The following is a 16,233-nucleotide window of genomic DNA, read 5'->3' as shown; positions in this document are numbered from 1 at the left end:
TGAAATATAAAGGTAATTATAGTGAAAAATATGAAAGAGGTAACTATAGAGTATGAGTTATACTCTTAAAATTGAAAATATTCTAAAAGTACAGTTTATAAATAATTGTTCATTTATAAATAAATTGCTTGTACCCAACTATAACACTTAAACTTAACACTTAAATATTCATTTTAATTAAAGTATTTTTGTAGCGTATGGCTTAGTGGTCAGGGCTTGGACGATTTCCAAGAGGCGCGGTTTCAAAACTGACTAAGATCAATTTTTATACTTATTTTTAAACTAAATAAGTATTTTTTTTCCTAGAGTATTATTTCTCTGGCATGGCATGGTAAGAAGACCGGAACGAGGCAGTCGCGTCGTGGCGCAGGGGTAAAAGCTGTAAGTTCGGCGGAATGAGACATTTAATATTTTCATTTTCTCAAGTTGATGTCCGCTTCTAATATTGCATTAGAAATTGGTGAAAAATTTGGGAATGTCTTAATGGGAACGGAGTGTCTTAGCACTAGGTCTCTCTGTCCTTGATCCCTCTGTCTGTCCTACTATATACGGAGTATAGCATTATCTTCTAAATAAAGTTATTACAGTTATACAAACCTCGCATATAATACCTAGAGGTAGATTGTATCAAAATAAATAATTAGTTAATTACTCCTATCTCGGATCAGCGTTCGGTTCCACAGTGAAATATCTGTAGCGTGAAAAGTTTGCACTTTCATAACGTAATTGGCACTCCGGTAATGATAGTGAATGTTTTCACGTGCGTGTTTAATGTATATTGTGTGTTTTTATCACGTATTCTTTGTAAACAGAATCCTATATCTTATAAAACAAAGTCGCTTTTTGTGTCTGTCTGAACTTTCTAACTCTTCTTCTTCTAAACTACCCAACGGATTTTTATGCGGTTTTCACCATTAGGTCGAGTATTTTTCAGGGAAGGTTTATATATAGTTTATTATTTGTACATTCTTATGTAAATTAACATAAATACGATAAATGTGTCTAAAGTCCTACCCGTTGAGACACTTTCGCGCATGCGCTGCTTTAATGGTAAGTACTACATGAAAAAAATGTACTGGAGTATTGTTCCTCTTAATAAGATCTACAAAAAAGTCCGCGAGAGCATATTTTTATCTTTTAAGGATAACGTGTAGTGATCATATTTCTGTCTAAAAATAGTAATTTCAATATATTTTTTATTGTGAGGGATATTCCTCCATAATGGTATTAATCCTTATCCTTTAAAATACTTTATTAATTTTCTACGTTAAACGAAGATAAAATTTGCTTTTTAAACTATTTCGAAATTGCGAATAGTTTTAGAGAAAAACGCATTTAATTATTGACACATCACGCCGTTCACACATCAACTGTATCGAGTCAAGTTTCACTTATCCCTTACTCTCAGCATATAAATAAGTATATTAGTTACGTTGGCCATTTAATGTAGATCAAAACTGTCTTTTCTGTTTTTCATTTTAATAAGTACTTTAGAAGTTGTTACAATATCAAAAAATCCTTGCTGCGAAACGCGCCTCGCGACGTTATGCTTATACAAGCGAGTCCGCCGCGCCCGCCTGCCTTACACGCATCGGTGGTTCAGTGGTAGAATGCTCGCCTGCCACGCGGGCAGCCCGAGTTCAATTCCCGGCCGATGCATTCTATTTAATTTTCGTCACAGGCAGCCACGTAGTGCTTGCTTTTCATCAGGGACAGAATGCATTAACCACAAGCTCGAAAAAAAAAACCCGCCTGCTTTTATAGCAACGAAGATTTAGATGCGTTTGCACGTATTGGATAATTCGAGTTGAATGTATTATTTAATGTCATTTAACTATCTAAAAATAGTAATTTAAATATATTTTAATAAGTACTTGAAAAGATTAGTATCACAGATATAAAATTACGGTACCTACTAAAAAATCCTTGCTGTGTAAAACAATTGGAAAATCCTTATTGAAACTACGAAAATGCGGGTTGCATTAGGGTTTAATTAGTTTTCACATTATCTTAAGTGCTTTGCAAACATACATTATATGAATAATCCAGTAGTAAAAGCGGGCGAAGCCGCAATAGGGTCGCTAGTAATATAATAAATCTTTGATAATGTCAAGTTTAATTTAATATAATATTGACTTTTTCTTAGCTTCACGCTATAATAGGCAGAGGGAAACTGTTAAAATACTGTTTTGGATTGTAAACAGGACGGTTGTGGGTTCGATTCCCACTCGCGGGAACGAATTATTTTTATTTAGGGTTTAATTCCGTCACTCAACAGGGTATATCACGATTTGTTTTAAAGAGAGTGGGGAACGGAGTGTCTTAACACTTATTTCCATCTTACTGTCATTTTATATAGAACAATGCGTGAAGCAGAAATAATAATGAAGATACATATCCAATATACCTATACGAATTAGTATTTTATGTTAAAAAATAAATAAGTAATTCAATGCCTCTACGCGTCTCCCACACGGGCTGTAACGGAAAGTGAATTTATTGAAACGAAAAGGAAATAAGATTCGCAGTAAAACATTATTGATGGCGCTCATAAAGAGACCCATACGGTTGAACAAGTTAACTTATTTAACCGATTATTCTTTACGTACTAAGAAAAAATGGGGGGGGGATGTATTTTTTTAATATTTTTTTTTACTACACGCTGTATCAGCAGCAGGGTAAGTAGAGGAGACTTGGGAACGTAAGTGTTAAGATATTTCCGTTCCATACTTTCCGCTCAATTTTGGAAGTAATATGCGTTTTTCCTCATTTCCTGAATCTATTCATTCCTCCGAGTGAGAATCGAATCAGCAACCGTCGCGTTTGGAGTCACACGCTTGTGCCCCTGCGCCACGACTGGTCTCATTAGATATTTCTGAAGGTGCATGTGGAGAAAATAACTTTTTTTTATTTGGTGTCTTTTATTATTATTTTATTCCAGTTATGGTTTATTTTTATTTCCTTTCTCTAGATTAAGTGCATTGATGGGTTCCGCTGCTCAACCCCTCAAATTATTCGTGCTATCATTAGTTTTTTCCTCCAATTTGCAGGATAAAGCGTGAAAATAAAAAAGTAATTACCAATATGATAATAAAAAAAGAATTTGACTCTCATAAACTTTAAAAATGCTTTGTCTTACCACCAGATCGATCAATAAATTATTTAATACAAAATGCTTATAATATCCACGCCTTATCACCTGCTAAAATAAAAATAGTTTGCTTCGTGACTCATAAATACAATATTTGCATAAAGTGATAACCATATCATAAAATACAATATTTGCATTTAAATCCCAAGTCCTCGGTAGTATAGTGGTAAGTATCCCCGCCTGTCACGCGGGAGACCGGGGTTCGATTCCCCGCCGGGGAGGATTTTTTGTTTGTATGAGAGATATTTCTTACGGAATTAACTTAGTGTTATATAGATCTTAAACGCGGCATTGATTTCTGCCACTAAACACGCAGATTCGAAAGTGGAGAAAGAAATGTCTTAGCACGGGGTTATCTCTGCCAACCCTCTATGCGGGAAAGAACGTGAAACTGAAAAATGATATTTTTCTATATGAAGTCATCTTAAACGAATAGGCTGACAAATTGTTACTATACTATTACTTTTGCTTATGTTAATCTATGGTAATTTGGGGACATTTAAAAAATAAGAATTAGGAAATATATATGAGATGTGGTCCTATCTGCTTAAAAAGTGATAAAAACAACATTTTTGCCTAAAATTATGTTGTATTAAAAGCTATTATAACTATAATAATTTAATATATACTATTTTTTTATGTCGAGATTTCCATTTGTAAAGTAGGCGTTGGTTTAGCAAGTGTGTGATGTTAAATGGCAAAGTTCTTTTATTTTTAGTTTATTATTTTATTCTTGTATCCCATTTTCATGAAAACCTGGAAACTTACTTTTAAGGAGCTCATTAAGAAATCTGTTATAGAACAAGAAAAATATTAAATATTTCACAAACCCCAGTGGAAATCGAAGCCACTATCTGTCGTGTTTAGTCACTCGCTTGTGCGCCTGCGCCCTACTGGCTTCATTTTTTAATTCATGGCTATTATTTTTTAATATCTTTCTTTATTTTTCAACTTGCACGCTGAGTCCCTGACTACACGCTGAATCCCGCATATAGCAGAATAGGCTGAGGGAACCTATTGTTAAGTTACTCCGTTCCTCACGTTTACCCAGTTTTCGAGATATTGCGGGTTGAGTGGCGGTACGCGGTTACAAGAACGAGAAAATAAAACATAGATCAAGTCTTCGAGTGGGAATCGAACCCCAAACCGCAGTGTCAGACGCTACACAACGCATATTTATTTATTTTGCTTAATTGAAAACCGTAAAGAACATTATTTATTTATGTATTTACTAAACATGACGCTGTCTTATGAATTTAAATTGAATTTTAGGCCAAATGAGTTTAAATAACGTGAGCTAACTTAAACTAAGTTTAAATTACTTAGGGCTTGGATAAGTCGAAGAGATACTTAGAGACGTGAGATATCAATCATTTGATTACTTGCTTTTGTATAATTGTTATTGACGAGTGAGTTTTGTGACGAGGCAAGTCAAGTAAACGTGTGGGTGTGTAAACACGATGATAGGTCGTGGGTTCGATTTCTACTTCTGGAAATAAATTATTTAATAGTTTTATTTCCTTTCTCTGGAACGAGGCTAAGCGCCTGATATATGTGGGATACAGAGGGCAGCTAAAGGAAAAAAGTCTTATTATGATGTAGTAGATAAAGTAAGACGTTGCTGATAGAATCAAATCGATGTCCGCTTGTTTATGTTTATATTTTAAAGAAAAAGAAACATTTGTACCGGAAAGTAGAAAATGGAGGGACAAAACACGCGTCATTGACTCGTTCCGCGTGGTGTAAGAAATGTTTTAACCACCATTATAGTGGAGTTAACAAGATCGATATAGAAGAATCAGATTAAACACGGATTTTTAACCTCTTTCCCCACTTTCTGTCCAATTTTCGACACATTTCGTGTAAAGTGCTAGAGCTGAACTCTGTCTTGTTACCAGAATGGAAAAATGAAAATAATAAATTTCCTTTGTTTGGGAATCAAACCTAGAACCACAGTTTACAGTTGCGCCACTGCGCCCTTACGGCCTAATGTATTTTATACCAGATTTAATAATGCAAGAAGATCCACCATCACTTTAAATAACTTTTTGGGTATGTCAACATTATTTACTGTTAAAACTTTTGAACTCTCTATAGAAAGCGGAATATACCGTATAATATGTCCACTCGTATAAACACCTTGGAGACCGCGTGCGACGTCAAGGCCGCTACATTTGTATAATAAAATGACAAATCATTTAGAAATGTTATCTTAATTTAATAATAATTTTGTTGTTAACTTGAAAGTTATCATATATTTGCCTTTTTTCGAATTTCTTTATTGTGTTTACTTCCGTTGCGCGAAAATTAAGAATTTTTTTTTAAAGAAGATTTTTTTTGGGTTTTTCACTCACTACTTGACATGAAAAGTGTTTGTCACGTTAATTTTTTGTATCTTATACACTGGTAAATATATGAAGGGAATAGCTATGGTGACGCAATGGTCACTGGTAACGAGGCAAGGTGTGGCGTTGAGCTCCGCATTTCAACAGAAAATATCTCGAAGATTGGACGTTGCCCGGGGAACGAAGTGTCTTTATACTTTTTAATAAAATGCGTATCTTGGATTGGACGGAGCAATCAATAATAAATAACAATAAATGGAAAATGGTTGCAATTAATGGATTTACAGAGAAAATTAAATAATTTCCAAGATCCACCTTTAATTAAAAATAATTTAGTAGTTTAGACGTGATTGAATAATAAATAAATTATAAGCAAAAAATCATTTTTAGAAAAAGCTTTTATTTAAACGCTTTAAAAAGGAGAAAATAAAATTTGTCTTTTAAATTTTAACTATCAACTCATAACCCCATTGTACACAATTTATATGATCATAAAAGCTTGTCGCGCGATTTACTTGTGTAACTAAACTAGTGCTAATTTAATTATGTAAAATCTGCTAAGTTTAAATTTTTAAAGTTTCAATTTAATTAAATATTGATTAACGCGACAAGCTTTTATGATCATATAAATTGTGTACAATGAGGTTATGAGTTGATAGTTAAAATTTAAAAGACAAATTTTATTTTCTCCTTTTTAAAGCGTTTAAATAAAAGCTTTTTCTAAAAATGATTTTTTGCTTATAATTTATTTTTTACTTTTTAGTTACCACTGGCTAGGTTTCTCACACTAGAGACATGTACCACGATTCCGCTTCTATGGTTAGGAATGCTGTTGGCGACACTAGACCCTTCCCGATTACAGCGTGGGTTCACCAGGGCTCGACTCTTAGTCCGTTCTTGTTCAATGTAGTGCAGCCTCCATGGCTGATGATGTATGACGACGACATAGCACTCATTGACGAGAACCGACTGACGGTGGAGCGTAAAGTGAACCTCTGGAAGGGTACGCTTGAGAACGGCGGTCTTAAACTAAATATGTCGAAGACCGAGTACATGGCCTGCGGGAGCCCGGACTCGACCACGATCCTTATAGGTCCTGAGCCAGCCGTTAAGTCAGAAAAGTTCAGGTATCTTGGATCGTTATGCACGAGTCTGGAGGCATCGATCACGATGTTTATGGTCGGATAAGTGCTGCCTGGGCCAAATGGCGGGAGGTCACTGGTGTGGTCTGTGACCGAAGAAAACCGCCAAGCTCAAGGGATTGATATACAAGAGCATCATACGACCGGTTCTTTTATACGGCAGCGAATGTTGGCCAGCACTATCTCGGTACACTCAGGAGCTTCACGTCACGGAAATGAAGATGCTGAGGTGGATGTGCGGTGTAACGCGGTCTGACCGCATACGCAACACATTCGTTCGAGGTAGTCTTGGGGTCCGTGACGTAGCGGAAAAGCTCCAAGAGCGCCGCCTGAGATGGTTTGGCCACGTTACGCGCTGGTCTAAGAACTATGTCGGATGCAAGTGCCTTGCTATATCAGTTCCTGGAGTGAGACTTCCTGGACGCCCAAGGAAGCGCTGGTTGGATGTCGTGATGCCGGATATGAGAGCCAAAGGTCTAACCACCGAAGACTCAAAAGACCGCGCAAAGTAGAGTAGGTTGAGTAGGAAGGCAGACCCTGGCAATAGCCGGGATTAATGCCAGGAGGAAGAAGGTTTCTCACACTAGATGTCATATTATTTTTCTAATTATTCTCGGCAAGCCCTTTCATTTGATACCCGTATTGCAGATGTGCATAAATAATAACTATTCCGCCATCTTAGATGTTCCGCCATATTGGATTTAGAAAAACGTCACATTTTTCGAGTTACTCTCAACGAGCCCTTTCAATAGATATCCATATTGTAGAATTAGACTAAAATTAACTATTCGGCTATCTTGGATGGTCCGCCATATTGGATTTAGAATGACGTTAGATTATTTTTCGAGGTGCTCTCAATGAGCCCTTTCATTTAATATCCATATTGCAGAATTGCAAAAATAATAACTATTCGGTCATCTTGGATGGTCCCACATATTGGATTTAGAATGACGTCACATTATTTCCCAAGTTGCTCTCAATGAGCCCTTTCATTTGATACCCATATTATAGAAGTGCATTAAATATAACTATTCCGCCATCTTGGATGGTCCGCCTTATTAGATTTAGAATGACGTCACATCATTTTTCAAGTTGCTCTTAAGAAGCCCTTTCATTTGATACCCGTAATGTACAAGTGCATCAAAAATAACTCTTCTGTTACTTTGGATGGTTCGCCATATTGGATTTAGAATGACGTTACACTATTTTTCCAGTTACTCTCAACAAGCCCTTTCATTTGATACCCATATTATAGAAGTTCATGAAATATAACTATTCTGCCATCCTGGATGGTCCGCCATATTGTATTTAGAATGAAGTCACAAACCTTATCGTGCATTGTCATCCAAACCTAACGTGTATACAAAATTTCAGCTCAATCGTATGAACATACCTCTCATTATATGAAAGCATAAAAAACTTGAATCGTGTCAATTCTATTGGATTTCAAGTGATGTCACATTATTTTTCTAATAGTTCTCGGCAAGATCTTTCATTTGATACCCATATTGCAGAAGTGCATAAATAATAACTATTCCGCCATCTTAGATGTTCCGCCATATTGGATTTAGTATAACGTCACATTATTTTTAGAGTTACGGTCAACGACCCATTTCATTTAATATGTATATTGTAGAAGTAGACCAAATAGATACTCGGCTATCTTCAATATCCTCCTTATGGGATTTAGAGTGAAATCACATTATTTTTCGAGTTGCTCTCAACGAGTCCTTTCATTTGATACCCATATTGTAGAAGTACATTAAAAATAACAATTCCGCCATCTTGCATGGTCCGCCATATTACATTTAGAATGACGTCACATATTTTATCGTGCATTGTCATCCAAAGTAAACGTGTATACAAAATTTCAGCTCAATCGGTTGACGATATCTACTTCAGAATTGAGCTCTAAGATTTCACCCGAACCCACATACATACATTGCAAGTTAAATAAAAGCTTTTAATAAATAGACAAAATTACATTGACGAACATGGTTCAAAAGATGTGTCTTAAGTTTTTAACATTACATTATACAGCGTTAAGAGAAAAATATCCTCTGAACGGCAATCGAATCTGTTACCATGGCTTGCACCAAGCAGGACATAAAATTACACCAATCGTATCTTAGTATACCATAAGTGTGTTTTAGCGTTAAATATATGCTGATATTTTGCAAATTAAAATTGTTTATGTGAAAAACCGTAATTTACGAGAAACATGACGTACATAATAATAAATATTCATGAGATAAATTATTCTTGTATCTAAATAATTGACATTGTCTGACGCCGTCGTATGTAAAGTAGTTGAGACACGCTTGACTTGACGTAATGGTTGCTAGTTCAAAATCTTTATAGGGATGTGTTATTGAACCAGATGAAATCTGATATATAAGTTATTTCTTCTAACCTCCCTCTATATCCCATATCAGGGGTACCTGGGAACCTAATGTTAAGACACTATGTTTCTATTAAATACTTCCGTTCTCTACTTTACGCTGAATTCTGGAGGCATTGTGTGTAGAATGGCAGAACTCAATGCCAATGGCATTGTAGACCAAGGAGACTTAGGCACCTGCTTTCCTACCTTCAGTCAAACTTCCGATACATTGCGTATTGAGGGGAGGATCTCTATGATAACCTCACAGTCACACCGTTGTGCTCCTGGGCCACGAGGACCTAAAGACCAATTTAGGTTTTGAGGTAACTAGAATATCAAGTATTATGAAAATATTTATCATGAGCAAGAGGAAAAATATTTATTTTTTTTCAATTTCCCAGTCAACTCTCGTTACAAATATATAATTTCTAAGTAAAGACTAGTTCGCGGACTTGCTCACCCCGTAGTCCACTTCGAGCTAGGGCGACAGTGGGTTTGTAGAAATGGCTTTATAATTACTGTATAGAATAGGAGATAGCAAGAAAAATATATATGTATATTTATATATATTTTTTAAATTCGGTGTCGTCCTAGTAAAAGGTTAGGTATATGAATAATTAAAATACTAAATTAAAATAAATTTCACGCAAAAAGATGTTTAGTAGATCTCCAGGTGGGAATCGAACCCTAAATAAACAAAAAAAAGTAAAAAAGTAATTACCCACTAAATAATTAGTATTTCATAAAAAATATTAAAGATGCGTAAAGAAAGAAGCAATTATTCTTATACAAATACAAACATTAAAGAGTTTGTAGTGTAGTGAGAGAAACGTATGGCTTAGTAGTCAGTGCGCTTATGCAGTCCTAGAGGCGTAGATTCAAATCTTGCTACGTTCCAATTTTTATTTGGTTCCCAACATTGAAATCGTTATAACTTTTCTAGTATAACACCAAAAAATGTTTAAAAAAGTACAATAACAATTTCTAAAATAGGATTTTAAGAGACAAAAGGCCCACTTTTTATTTTAATACGACGTGATAAATGTAAGGGACTCGTTTCACAGCATCCCCTCTTCCAAGAGATTTATCAGATTATAATGTCTGTTTTATAGTTGTTAATTTTTTTGTCCTTTTTTTATCTTATTTGAGTTAACGCGATATTCTTAAGTGGGGCGAGTTTTATTGCTACTCAGTTTCTTTTTCCATTTAATTATTAACATTGAATTTTATTTGAAAATCTTTTAGTAAAGGAGAAATGATTAAGAAAGGTGTTTTGTGTAAGTATCAACATCAGGAGACAGGTATCTTAGTAAGTAAATAGCTAGTATTTTTTTTTAGTTTTACGTTGTATCCTGCAAATAGTAGGGTAAGTAGTGGGAACCTGGGATCTAGTGTTAAAGAACTTCATCCCCATTAGGCTTTGATTGCTTATTGAGTGGTCGGCACCACGCCTAACCTAACCAAATTAAAATATTAAATATTTCATTTTCACGAATGGGAATTGAACTCAAAACCTGTCAACCACGATCATCCTGCTATGTGCGGGATACGAAGCTCTAAAGAAATTATCGCACTGTATTCCGTTTATAGCATAGTATATCAATGGAAGATGAGAAATAATATTTTTCCATTTCTCACTTTTCCCCTCATTTTTGAGATGGGCGGAGTACAAAGTCATGTCTTCCTTTATAACCAGAGCTAGGAAATAATTGCTTTCTTTAAATGTGAATCGAACCTACAACCGCTAATAATCAGATGTTAAGAATGCGTTATGATGGCCTCAATGTAAATTTTAAGTATTAATAAACGTAAAAGAACACCGAAGATGTCCAAAATAGATAGAAAATCGATGACAGTGAAATTAAATCCTTAGTTGACTTGACGTTAAAATAAATTAAATAAGGAAAAATGTATAAAATCAATTTAAATATCAAGGACGACTCACAGCGACAACGCAACAGGACAAAAAGAAAAGCTGACAGCTCGTAGGTACTGTCAAAACCTCACGTCTGGGTAATATGTGTTCGAAAGTCATAATAAATATTATGTTACCATATATGGTAATGCTGTTTCTTATAAACCCTTGCATTAGTGCCATCATTCGTTCTTCTCACGTCAGGTGGTAAGAAAAGCCAATTTTTTGAATGTGTTTCGCACTACGTAAAGTGCTGTTTGTCTATACATGGATATATTCAAATATTGTTTTTTTTTAAAGCTGTATCCCGCACATGGCAATGGCAGGCAGGCAGGCAAAGAGAACCTGGTTACCTATTGTTAAGACACTCCCTTCTCATTAAGAGATTTTCGTTATTTGCACATTTTTTTTGGTTATTTTGTTTTTCATTTTTTTTACTTTTTTGACATATCCAAGTAAATGTTAAGCATTTTTAATATTATAGGAATAAAGATATTTTGACTTTGACTTTGACTTTGTTACCAACTCTCCGCCGAATACTGGAGACATTGCGTGTTGACTGGTATAACTGTTTGCCTCTTTACCTGAAGCATGGAAATGAAAACAATGAAAATAATTTCATTCCACCTAGTGGGAACCGAACCTTCAATCGTTGCGTTTACAGTCGCACGCCTGCGCAATGACGACTTTTTTCTTTCTTTCTTTATATATTTTTATATTTAGGTTAAGATTTTTTTTGTAAGAGCTACATTTTTAAGATTAAAATCATTAGACAACGTTGTGGTTAGTGCGGTTTGACATCTTACTTACATTTATTACTTTATAGTGGTAAGTTTGAAACCCATGGGAAAATAATGAAAGTTGCAGTCAGTTTCTTCGGCTATTATAAAGGCAGCCATATATGAAGCGACGGCTACAGGTTCGAAAACCACAAAGGGGAATGAATTAGTCCATTTCTTCGTTTTGACCTTAACTAAAGCCTTGACCTTATCAATTTTTAAAAAAATGATAATTTACTAAGTACTAGTTGCATTCCACAATCATCGTTCCTCCCACCGTTCCTTTGTGTTCCCCAAAAAACGTAGTAAAAGTAGTCCAAAAACCATTATTGGTGTTGAAAAAATGTATACCATTACTTTTTTTATTGTGAACTAGAGAGTAGGTATTGTTTCGTTTATTGTATCAAGATGAGCTTATTGCTTTTTTGTTCTTGCAGTTCATACATATAAAACGAATAAAATTGGCCTTAGATTGTAGTTAACTTTCACATAATAAAATAATGAAATAATCTACCGAAAAGATCACTCCGTATTTTTTTTTTCAAAAATTCAAATTCAAAATATTTCTTATTCAAATAAACTATTACAAGCACTTTTGAACATATGAACAAAAAGCTACCACCGGCACCGGTTCGGAAGGCAGTTCTGCTGAAAAGAGCCGGCAAGAAACTCAACAGTTGCTCTTTTCAAAGTCAATGGTATATTTTACTATTACATTAGCTGGCAGCTATCCTGCCTATTCAATAGACATTAATTCCATACATGTTCATCCTCCATATATTCTTCTCTTTTATCCAACAAAACAGAGAGAGACAAGTTAAAAAAAACATAACATTAAAAAGCGTATATCACAAGTGGAATACCGGTAGTCGACATCCGGTCAAAACTAACAATCGTAATAAACTGGACTAAGAAAGTGTTAACGGTTGTAATTTTTTTTTATTATTATAGCGTCACGGTGAAAGTGAAATGGCGTGACTTTGGCCGCGAATTTTAAAGGAAATAATAAAAATAAACAAATACTTAGATTCAATATTTTCTAATGGTTTTTTATTGTTATTTTGTATGAATCTAAGATTTTTTGCCTTTTGTCGTACATTATTCACAATTTAAACAAAAAATATTTAATTTTCAATTATTAAAAAGTTCTGGCAAGTGACGGCGTTCAATTCCGCAATTCAACGCGCAATGTCTCAAACATTGGGTGACGCGTGGATAGCGAAGTATTTTAACAATAGGTTTTCTCTGCCCACGACTGTTGCGTTTACATTCATACGCTGCGCCAAGTTTCATATAAAAATTTTCATATAAATATTTTCAAGCTTATACAGTGTATTTCGGACACAGTAGGGTAGGCAGAGAGAACCTAGTGTTAAAACACTCAGTGCCCATCAAGACAATTCCGTTCCCCACTCTCCGCTTTGGTCAGCCGAACGAGTGGGACAAACCACAACCTGGCTTCACCATATATTCATAGGCTTATAAAAAATATATAAAACAGTTTACAAAAATCATTAACTATGCACGAAGTATTTATCTTTATTTTTAATCTATCTGTTTATAATAACTAGCGAGCTCCATACAAAATAGATAAAAAAAGAAAAACAATCTAACATTCGTGGCGTGTCCTTAATTAACTTTTCAACGTTTGGTTTTTGCCCCGGCGCGGCACGTCTATTCAACTTTATATAAATTGGCTTCAACTTAAAGTATATTTTTGCTATGTAACGTAACGGTGTATGAAAGATATTAATGTATGGAACGTTATTTCGGCGTAGTTATAGTAGTTTTTTTTGTTTTTTTTTTACCTATATGATGTATTTAGTCGTTGTTAATCTTATGAAGGCTCCGGTTTTTTTAAAGTTACGGAAACGTAAAAATAAACAAAAGAAGTCAAAATCTCTTAAATAATTAATCGAGAAGTTGAAATTATATTAACATTCTGAAAAGTGCTAACATTGGGACTGAAACTGATAGCTGATAACATTAGGACATTAAAGCTATATTTTTTCTTTTTTTTCAGCTATTTTACCTCGTATAGCAGGATAAATGTCAGAACCAAATGTCAAGACATTTTGTTATTCATTATCCGTATAAATAAGTTTTAGGTATTAATGATGTTAACAGGAGCCTAGGCGCGACTGAATCCACAACCATTGCATTTGCAGTCGGACGCTGTAAAAATTCAAAATCGGAATAAAAGTTCAAAAAGGAGTGAGTAAAAGTAGAAATAGTTTTCTCTGTTATACTCACTCTCTTTATATATATAAAGTACCAACCTAATTTTACGAAGATAAGAAAACATATTATACCTAAACAGGATGTAGAATATAAAAAGTAAGCACCATCTTATCTCGAGTAGGGAAATATCGGTGCCGTAATGTATGGAGGCATCACAAAGGGGGTTCCGAGTGAAATTTTCCAAAGGACGATCGAGTGAAGGCGCTGTTTGTAATAGGTTATACGCCTTAATATTGAAAATGTTATATTTTGTATAAGAACATATTGATAACGTATCCAAGTATTTACTAGTACCTAGATACCTACTTGAGTTGAATATCGATATATATTTGTATTTTATTTTCATGTTATTCTGACGTCTGTATTACTTCTTGCGTATTATTTTGTAGATTAGGTAAAGCTATAATAGGCTAGTCTGACTTCGAGACATCGTGTATTCCGTGACGGACCTCAACGCCGCTCTTCGTCTTAGCAGAGCTATGAGATATGATTATATGTAGAATAATTCATTCCTCCGAATTGTGGTCGAACTCACAACGATTGTGTTTACGGTCCATCACTGTGGAGAATGGAGGGTTTTAACACTGGGTGCCCTCTGCCTGCGCTGCTATATGTGGGATATAGCGTAAAGCTAAAAAAATAAAATGAATCTATACTAACCTCGAAATATTAGATTCTCTGTAGACCGATAAGAAATACTTAAAAATTATTTAGACGTAGAATTTTTCAAAGCGTTTACTTTCTCAAGGGACTAAGAAATAATAATTTTAGCGAAGTTGCTTCAACGGTATCTTCATAAACTATTGAAACAGTTTTAAAGAAAAAATAAATTTCACCCAGATGAAAGTTTTGAGCGTAAAAGATTTTAAATGTGGTTCCCTTCGTCCCCGGGGCGTAGCTTTTTGTGAATTTCAAATGAATTTATATTGAAAATTATTTACTACTCTCCATATTACTTCAGTGTTTTTTAAAATAAAATGGTTTTTAAGTCTGATTGATCCATAATAATAATTAAATTCATTAAAATTATTTACGGAGTTAGGTTCCGTTACTCAACACGCAATGCATTTGGACTTTGGACGGTTAGAGTATCTCCCTAACCAGCCACTTAAATGGGAAATATCGTGATTCTGCTATAGCAGAGCAAGCAGAAAGAAAGTGTCAAGATACTCCTATCGCTATTTTCGGCTTATATTTCGAGACATTTTTTGCTGTTCACCTACTTCTGGTTTTTTTTTAGCTTCATGCTGTATCCTGATAGGTGAGCTAGCAGGGTAGTCATTGGGAACCTGACAACCTAGTGTTAAATCACTCCGTTCCTATAAAGACACTTCCGTTCCCAACTTTTCACCGAATTCTAGAAACATTGCGTGTTGAGTCGCGGAATTCAACGACGCGTTCTGTCTCATAACAGGCAAGATGACTATAAGATATTAATATTAAATAAATATTAAATTCCCTTAAGTGCGAATCGAACCCACAACATAGTATTTATAATCACACGTTTGTGCCCCTGCGCAACGAGGACCTCTTTTATATATTTTGATGAAAAAAAAAAGAAAAACAGTCGAATTGATAACCTCCTTTTCTTACAGAAGTCGGTTAAAAATATGAATAGTTATAATTTTTGTTGAATCTCGTTCACAACGTTTGGCGAAGCACGCAGCACGGGGCACGGAGCACGTAACCTTCTTAAAAAAAGACATTCACCCGTAATACTCGAGACGTGCCTGGAGGCGGCGTATGCACTATTTTTCTCTATACTTATCTTATTTTTCCTGTTAGCGTGACATAGAATACTTGTGTAGCAGAGGTAGTTTATATTTTATTATTATTTGGACGTTTTAGTGTAGTAGGCAGTTATGTTGCCTCATGGCGTGAGAACGGTACCGGTAAACGCCTAATCAGCGTTCGGCGTAAGTAACGCGAATCCCCTCATGCCATGGGAAACAAACGTAGTGTTTTAATATTAATTATTCTATATTTTATTCTTTAGTCGATTAGAGCATGCACTTCTGCTCGGTCGATTCACTAGTTAAGTTAATTTTAAGTTAGTTATAAGAACATATACCTTTGTTCTTATTTTAATTAAAGTAAATTTAAATTTAACTTTCTTAGTTATTTGTAAAAAGCCCACTCGCGCTCCCGTAAACATGTCTAGGCTGTAGGAATGGCTGATTATGTGTTCATTGTTTAAACGCACTAATCTCAGGACTGCTGGTTCTAATTTATAACATCATTTTATATAGGAAATTTCCTTTAGCAAAGGAGGCCTAA

At 34.8% G+C, this 16,233-nt stretch overlaps 1 protein-coding gene and 1 non-coding gene across 4 annotated transcripts in view; both read left to right on the top strand.

Annotated features, from left to right (window-relative positions):
- Positions 1–16,233, top strand: part of LOC146539268 (uncharacterized) — a 44,325-nt gene that overhangs the window by 13,530 nt on the left and 14,562 nt on the right. The gene's annotated exons all lie outside the window — the stretch shown is intronic.
- On the top strand, positions 3,301–3,372 carry TRNAD-GUC (transfer RNA aspartic acid (anticodon GUC)). Its single transcript has one exon. It is a non-coding gene; the product is annotated as a tRNA-Asp (tRNA).

This window comes from Heliconius melpomene, chromosome 5 (assembly GCF_056956725.1).
Source record: "Heliconius melpomene rosina isolate 202511_hmr_F chromosome 5, ASM5695672v1, whole genome shotgun sequence".
Taxonomy (NCBI): Eukaryota; Metazoa; Arthropoda; class Insecta; order Lepidoptera; family Nymphalidae; genus Heliconius; species Heliconius melpomene.
The sequence above is the reverse complement of the archived record's forward strand: the minus strand, read 5'-3'. Positions and strand labels throughout refer to the sequence as shown.